This window comes from Dipodomys ordii, unplaced genomic scaffold (assembly GCF_000151885.1).
Source record: "Dipodomys ordii isolate 6190 unplaced genomic scaffold, Dord_2.0 Scaffold135, whole genome shotgun sequence".
NCBI lineage: Eukaryota > Metazoa > Chordata > Mammalia > Rodentia > Heteromyidae > Dipodomys > Dipodomys ordii.
Window position 1 is genome coordinate 3,727,973 of NW_012267351.1, and position 8,474 is coordinate 3,736,446.

Below are 8,474 nucleotides of genomic sequence, written 5' to 3' on the forward strand. Positions count from 1 at the left end.
AAAGTTGTAGAGCACTAGCCTTGAGTGAAAGAGCTTAGGGACAGTGCCCAGCCCGTAAGTTCAAGCCCCACAACTGGCCAAAAAAAAAAAAAAAAGATTGTAAGGGTCCACACTCCTTACATGAGGAGTGATATACGGGGTTATCCAGAGAGTTATGAAGTCTGTGGCTTGGATGTTGATAATACCCTGAACTGCTTGTGACATACAGCAGGGTTTTGCTGACCCATAGCTCTCACCAACTGAAACATAACAGTCCTAAACTGGCCATCCAAAGCCATGAACTCCCACCACCTGAAATGCAAAAAGGGGAGTTGATGATATACAGCCCACTCCCCAGAAGTTAATGGAACATTAATTTTTCATTACCAGCCATCCCTATACCAAAAGACAACAATAAAAGCTTGAGGCTGCCCAGTCCTACTCCTGTGTCTCCCACCTGTAATCTTAACTATTCACGAGTTGGAGATCAGGAGGGTCATGGTTGCAGGTCAATCCTGGACTAAAGGGTTTAGAAGATGCCAGATCCTGGCAGCTTATACCTGTAATCCTAGCTACTCAGGAGGCTGAGCTCTGAGGATCATGGTTCAAAGCCAGCCCAGGCAGGAAAGTCAATGAGACTCTTATCTCCAGTTGACTACTGAAAACCAGAAGTGGAGCTGTGGCTCAAAGTGGTAGAACTCTAGCCTTGAGCAAAAGAGCTCAGGGACAATGCCCAGACCCTGATTCAAGCCCCACAACTGACCCCAAAAAATGTTCAGAAGATCTTCATCAATCAATAAAAGCTGAGCATAGTAGTATGTGCTTTAGGATTGTGGTCCAGGCTATCTTAGGCATAAATATGAGATCCTATTAAAAGGAAAAACATAAAGCACAAAGGGCTGGGAGCATGGCTTAAGTTGTAGAGCACTTGCCTGGCAAGTATAAGACCCCAAGTTTAAACTCCAGTAATGACAAAAAAAAAAGTTGTAGATTTTAGGATCGCCAATATAGCACACTCTCTTGGAGAATGCACTTTTGCCTTTCTTGCTGCATTGTGCTTTGAATTAATAAACTGGCTCCTGCTTAAATCTCCAGTGTCCATCCTTGAATTCTTTTCTCTGATGAAACTATTGTCTTTCAGGCCCCAGAACCAGTAACCAAAATCCAGTGACAGAATCAAACACAGCATAGTATCCAACCCCTTTTGTGCCATGGAATTTACTGGTAATATTAATAAGATCCTAAAGAACCAGCCTCAAAGAACACTGAACCAATCTTTTTTTTTGGTCATTTGTGGAACCTGAACTCTGGGCCTAGGTGCTGTTCCCCCAGCTCTTCAGCTCAAGGCTAGCACTCTACCACTTGAGCCACAGCACTCACTTCCAGCTTTTTCTGTTTGTGTGGTGCTGAGGAATCAAACCCAGGGCCTCATGCATGCAAGGCAAGCGCTCTACCACTGAGCCACCTTCCTAGTCCCGCCACCCCCACTCCCCCAGTCTTTATATTCAAAAGTTAAGTGGCAGTTCAGAAGAAATATATGGAACGGATGGCATGCCTTTCTTCAGGTATATAGCATGTGCGTTGAAATCAGAAACCTCGGCATGGATCTCTATCCTCAAAAGAATTTGCAGGTAGCCATCTATGTAGCAGAAGAAGCCAAGGCAGTACTCTCAGATTTGACCTTTGGGATGGCCGGGGGCGGGGGGGCCACCAAGAGCATGAGCATTTGATCAAAGAGACTGGAATGAAGGTCTAGATATAAATAATATATTGACTTTGACCCACTTTCTCAGATTGTGGGTTTTAACACTGTCACAAGAACCTGAGGGGATATGGCAGAAACACATGGAAAAATACAGGCTCTAGGAAGCAGGAGCAGTTCTATTTACCATTAGTCCCAACTAGGGAATTTTTAAATTTCACATCCTTGTATCCCTGGATTTTGAAGAACTGGAGAGTCCCTGATGTCCAAAAAGAGTTACATTCTTGCTAGAGGCCACAAGCAAGAATAACATTTAACTAAATTACAATTACCATGACATCTTGGATTCCTTGAGCATAGACAGTAGCAGGCAAGAGAGAAGTCACCTTACTGGTAGGGGGAGTTTGCCTATTGATGAACAGGAGCAGGTAAGACTGCTATTAGGCAGATGGAGTGGCATATGTGTTTAACATAATTATCCAAGTGTCTCCTGATATTGCCTTGTACTCTTGCTAACTGGAAATAGAAAACTATGGCAACCTCAGACTGAGAATGGCATGATTACCAAAGTGATACCTGTAAGGGATGGAATCCAGAATGAATGAGAGGTGGAGGTAAGAGAGAATGAGGACCAGTTGCAACTCTGAGATCAACTTCTATAATAAGGGCTGTAAGTTTGTCTGATTGATCTTCTTTTCTGAATTTTCCCCTAGGAAGAAAAGACAATAGGAATCATGGAGGAATCCTCTTCAAAATTTGAGAAGTAAATCTCTTTGCTGCAAGAGACGAATAATATTTGGTGGCCTCCAAAATGTATACTACTTAGATCTTGATGCAGAGCCTAATTGACTGGTCTCAGCTGCTGGACTCTTGAAATTCATTATCACATTTGAGTAAGGTCCGGATTTCTCATGTGTTAATCTCTGCTAAAGACTTGAGTTTCTGAGGCCTAAAAAGGAAGTCTTGTTCTTCAGAAATACAGCATGCCCTCTGCCTTCCTTCTGTTCAGCCTTTCTTTCTTCTCATAAGGGTCAGACCTGTGTTGCAATCGTAAGATTTCTAGCATCCTCTGGCTCCCTTTTCATTTTTCCTTACAGCATTTACTTTAATAAATCTAGCAGATCCCCTCCTTGGCTCTTGCTTTTGGAGTATCCAAACTGACAAAATGTACCTAGTATGAAATTTACAAAGCCAGCCAAAGAAAGTCTTCCAAGGGTCTGTAAGCCAAATGCTTCTTAGAGATGTCACAGTGCTTGGAGAAAACCAAGTTTGTTCTTTTTTTTTTGGGGGGGGGGGGAGGCGGGAGCAGTCATGGGGCTTGAACTCAGGACCTGGAGGTTGTCTCTGAGCTCTTCAACTCAAAGCAAGTGCTCTACCACTTGAGCCACAGCACCACTTCCAGTTTTCTGGTGGTTAATTGGAGATAAGAGTCTCATGGACTTTCCTGCCTGGGCTGGAAATCATGATCCTCAGATCTCAGCCTCCTGAGTAGCTAGGATTACAGGTGTGAACCATTCGCGTCTAGCATGTCCCTTAGTTTTTAACTCAAGGCTGGTGCTTTGTCACTTGAGCCACAGCCCCAGTTCTGGCTTTTTTGATGGTTAATAGAAGATAAATTTTCTTAGACTTTCCTGTCCTGACTGGCTTTGAACTGTGATCTCAGGATCACAGCCTCCTGAGTAGGTAGAATTACAGAGGCTGGGAAGGTAGCTCAGTGATAGAGTGCTTGCCTTGCATACACAAGGCCCTGGGTTCTATTTCTCAGCACCATACAAGCAGAAAAAGCCAGAAGTGGCTCTGTGGCTCAAGTGGTAGAGTGCTAGCCTTGAGCTGAAGAGCTGAGGGACAGCGCCCAGACCCAGAGTTCAGGCCCCATGACCAGGGGGGGGAAAAAAAAAAAAACAATGGGAAGGGTAAACAAAGGAGGAGGCTGCAATGCTTGGTAAGAAATGTACGCATTATCCTGCCCATGCAATTGTAACCCCTCTGTACAGTATGTTCACAAATAAAATAAAATTAAATTAAAAAAAAAACACAGGTGACCCACCAGCACCCAGATGCAAAGGAATTCAGTAGAGATCCCAAAAGGACCATACTTTAGTAATAGAGGTAAACTACCTTAGAATACAGACCATTTAAGATCTGCTTTTACAAAGCTTAGAAATTCCACTTATGGGCCAAGGCAAGTCAATTTCCTGTCAAAAGAAACTTTATAGGAAATTTGAAAAAAAATCTTAACAATTATTTAACAGTATATGCCCACCATCTAACAACAAAAAATACTATACTTTAGAACAACACAGAAACATTATTCATGATGAATATTTAAAACCACTTAATAGAAATGAATGATGATGAAATTAGCAGGCAAGGACTTCAGAACAAGGACTTAAAGGACAACATAAGTGAACATAATGAGCAAAAGAATACTAAAAAGGTTTAAATGGGGGGCGGTGTTTGAAGGTCTAGCTCAGGTGATAGAGCACCAGCCAATGAATGGAAGCAAGCTTCAGATAGCAAGTTCAAATCTTGGTCTTGGAAAAGGAAAAGAAAGGATTTAAATGGAACTTCTTCTAGAGTTAAAAACATAATTTGACATGAAAAGTTACTGAACTGAGTTCAGAGATTAAATACTATAGTAGAAAATATCAGTAACGTTAAGACATAGCAATATAACCAGTCCAAATTAGAGGATCGAGAAAGATTGGAATAAAATGGAAATGAAAGTAAAATCAGAACAATCTTAATCTAACATACATGTAATTTCCCAGAAATCAAGGAGATAGAGGAAAGGACAAAATAAAATTAGCGGAAATGTCAAATGTGAAGAAAAGTATAAATTCTTCTACTCAGGACAGGGCAGTAAGCTTCCAAAAGAATAATAAAAACAGAGAAAAAAATTACTCAATTCGCTAAAATCCAGAGTATACAATATAGATCACAAGAGAAGGGGTATTTATTTATTTATTTATTGTGCTGGTCTGTGGCACTGTCCCTGACCCATGGTGCCACTTCCAGCTTTTTCTGTATAATTCATTAGAGTCTTCAGGACTATCCTTCTGGGCTGACTTTCAACCATGATCCTCAGATCTTGGTGTGAGCCACCAGCTCCTGGTAAGAAGGAGTCTTCTATGCCACAGGAGGCATATGTGAAAGCACTAGGGTTAGGAAGTGGGGTGAAGCCAGTTTGGACTTTGATCTTCCCACTTGTACTTTCCCTCATCATTGGTTGAGACAGAGACTTCTTGAGATGGAGACATATTTTTGCCCAGGCTGGCCTCAAACTCAGATCTACCAATCTTTTCCCTCCCAAGTAGTTAGAATTACATGATTGAACTACTGCATCTGGGTAATGTCTTTTTATTTTTCTCTGAGACAAGATTTTAATATGTGGCCCAGGCTGTCCTTGAACTTGTTACATAGCCCAAGCTGGCATAAAATTTTCAATCTTTGTACCACAGCCTTCCTAGCACTAGGATTAAAGGCATGTTCTACTCTTATCTGGCTGATCACTATCCATTCTTTTTGTTTGTTCCTTTTTTTCAGTCTTTTTTTTTTTTTTTGGTCTGGTCGTGGGGCTTGAACTCTGGGCCTGGGCGCTTGTCCCTCAGCTCTTCAGCTCAAGGCTAGCACTCTACCACTTGAGCCACAGTGCCACTTCCGGCTTTTTTATTTTTGCTTATGTGTTGCTGAGGAATCGAACCCAGGGCTTCAGGCATGCAAGGCAAGTGCTCTACCACTGAGCCACCTTCCCAGCCCTCTTTTTTTTTTTAAATTGGTAGTGGGACTTGAACTCTGGGCCTGGGCACTGTCCCTCAACTCTTCAGCTCAAGATGAGCGCCCTACCACTTGAGCCACAGTGCCACTTCCAGTGGTTTATTGGAGATAAGAGGCTCATGGGCTTTACTGCTCTGGCTGGCTTTGAACCACAATCCTCAGATCTCAGCCTCCTGAGTAGCTAGGATTACAGGCATGAACCACCCATGCCTGGCTTCAGTCTTCTTGACATCTACTCTTAGTTGAAAGAAAGAAATATCAATTTAACTAGAAGTGGAAGAGAATTTGATGAATCTGAAAGAGGGAATCTATACAGCAGCCCTAACTATATAGCCATATTTTAATGAGTGGCTCTAAAAATCAGTAAAAAGATAAGGAATCCTGCAGCATAAACCAATGCAACTGAATAAAAGAGTCTAAAATAAAACCACCCAGGCACAGAAATTTGACATTTGACAGAAGTGGCATTTAAAGTAGATTAGGAAAAGCTAGATTATTAATAAAGGGGGACTGGGACAATTGGTAACCCACACAGAAAATGAAGAAGGAAATTCTTGCCTCAAACCAAACACAGAAATTCCTAATGTAACATAAATGGAAATGGAGAAAGATGAGAGATTTTAAGAGGAACTCTAGAATATCTTTTTTTTTGGTATGGGGCTCTATTGGAGTATGAACTTAGAGCCTTGATCTTGCCAGACACTAAACCATTGAGCCACACATCCTGTTCTAGACTATCTTGAAAACTTTGGAGTAGGTACATATTTCTTAAGGCAAAAAGAAGAAAATGAACTATTTTAACAACAGAAAAATTAGGCCTACCTGTTTATCAAAATGAACTCCAAGAAATGGAAATGAGGATTTTTTATTAAAAGAAAAATCAAGACTAGCAATTCCAGGAAATGGAAGCATATTTTGTTGTTGTTGGTAGTGGTGGTGGAGGTATTTGTTTTTGCTTCGGGTTTTTCAGGGGGGAGGGAGGAGTCAAAGGAGCACAGAAAGGGAGAGGGGAAGGGTAAACAAATGTAATCATGCTATTTCATGGACACTATAGGAAAAATTATCTATGTAACTTGAGGGCAGGGCTGAGAGTGGGAAAGCAAAGGAAGAGGTTACATTGTCCAAGCAAAAGAAATGTACTCATTACCTGACTTATGATATAGTATCTCCTCTATACAACACCTTCATAGTAACAATAAAATTATATTTAAAATAAAAGGGTTGGGAATGTGGCTTAGTGGTAGAGTGCTTGCCTAGCATACATGAAACCCTGGGTTCCATTCCTCAGTACCACATAAACAGAAAAAGCCAGAAGTAGTTCTGTGGCTCAAGTGGAAGAGTGCTAGCCTTGCGCAAAAGAAGCTCAGGGACAGTGCCCAGGCCCTGATTTCAAGCTCCAGGACTGGCAAAAAAATAATTATAATTAAATAAAATAAAATTAGGACTAGCCAGGAGCCAGTGGCTCATATTTAAGAATCACATGGTGATGCTAATATATTATCTGACTATATGCAGAATTGAATATATTTTAAAACATACAATGATTACATTATAAACAAATACAAGAAATAATAAGTACAAAATCCTCATAGCTTGTGTCTGCTGTGAACATGTTAAAAGCAAATGTGGACCTTAAATAGTTCTTCTAATGCTCTTTTTCTTTTTTTTTTTTTTTTTTGGTCAGTCATGGGGCTTGAACTCTGGGCCTGGGCACTGTCCCTCAGCTCTTCAGCTCAAGGCGAGCGCTCTACCACTTGAGCTACAGCGCCACTTCCGGTTTTCTGGTGGTTTATTGGAGATAGGAGTCTCACAGTCTTTCCTGCCCGGGCTGGCTTTGAACCACAATCCTCAGATCTCAGCCTCCTGAGTAGCTAGGATTACAGGCGTGAGCCACCAGCGCCCGGCCTATAATGCTCTTTTTCTTAAATTGATGGCTCAAGGAAGTTTGTTCCACTATTATGCTTCACAGAAGTCAATTGTATTTTTGTTAATATATTTTTATAATAAAAATATTTTTATGAAATCAAATTTTAAGTTAAATTTGGTAGTATATGCCTGTAATACCAGGACTCAGGTGATCAAGATCATGAGTTTGAGGTTAGCCTGGGCTACATAGTGAGATCTTACTCAAAAAGAAAAGGTGTGTTTTGGGGCTGAGAAGGTGTCTCAGTGGTACAGCACTTGCCTTGCATGCATGAGGCCCTGGGTTTGATTCCTTAGCACCACATAAGCAGAAAAAAAAAAAGTCGGAGGTGGTGCTATGGCTCAAGTGGTAGAGGGCTAGCCTTGAGCTGAAGAGCTGAAGGACAGTGCCCAGGCCCAAAGTTCAGACCCCACGACCAGACCCAAAAATAAATAAATAAATAAAGGCATGTTTTGTAAGCAAGGAAAGATGGGCATAATTCTTAAATGTCAATGCAAGAAATGCTGGACTCTTACCACATTCATACAAGTGATTATCTACATCTTACTTTACTTTTTAGTTTGAATTTTATGTGTTATTATGTAATACATCCAGAATATTAGAAAAAAAAAGAAGGGGATCTGGGGGTATCATCAGTTGCTCCTGATTAGAACATGTGAAGCCTTGGGTTCTATCTTTGTCCTTAGCATGGAACAGAGAGAAAAAAAGAGAGAGAGAAAGAGCCAGGTGCCGGTGGCTCATGTCTGTAATCCTAGCTATTCAGGAGGCTGAGATCTGAGGATTATGGTTCAAAGCTAGCCAGGGCAGGAAAGTCCATGAAACTTTTTTTTTTTTGGGGTAAGAAATGTACGCATTATCCTGCCCATGCAATTGTAACCCCTCTGTACAGTATGTTCACAAATAAAATAAAATTAAATTAAAAAAAAAACACAGGTGACCCACCAGCACCCAGATGCAAAGGAATTCAGTAGAGATCCCAAAAGGACCATACTTTAGTAATAGAGGTAAACTACCTTAGAATACAGACCATTTAAGATCTGCTTTTACAAAGCTTAGAAATTCCACTTATGGGCCAAGGCAAGTCAATTTCCT

General features: G+C 41.0%; 1 protein-coding gene across 2 annotated transcripts in view; it reads left to right on the forward strand.

The window, feature by feature from the left end:
• Cdkl3 (cyclin-dependent kinase-like 3) overlaps window positions 1-2,790 on the forward strand; it is a 45,580-nt gene extending 42,790 nt beyond the window's left edge. For both annotated transcript variants that reach the window (XR_001175617.1, XM_013030915.1), the window contains one exon: window positions 2,395-2,790. The gene's annotated coding sequence lies outside the window, so the exon portion shown is untranslated. The remainder of the gene's footprint in view (window positions 1-2,394) is intronic.
• Window positions 2,791-8,474: the final 5,684 nt, after the last annotated feature.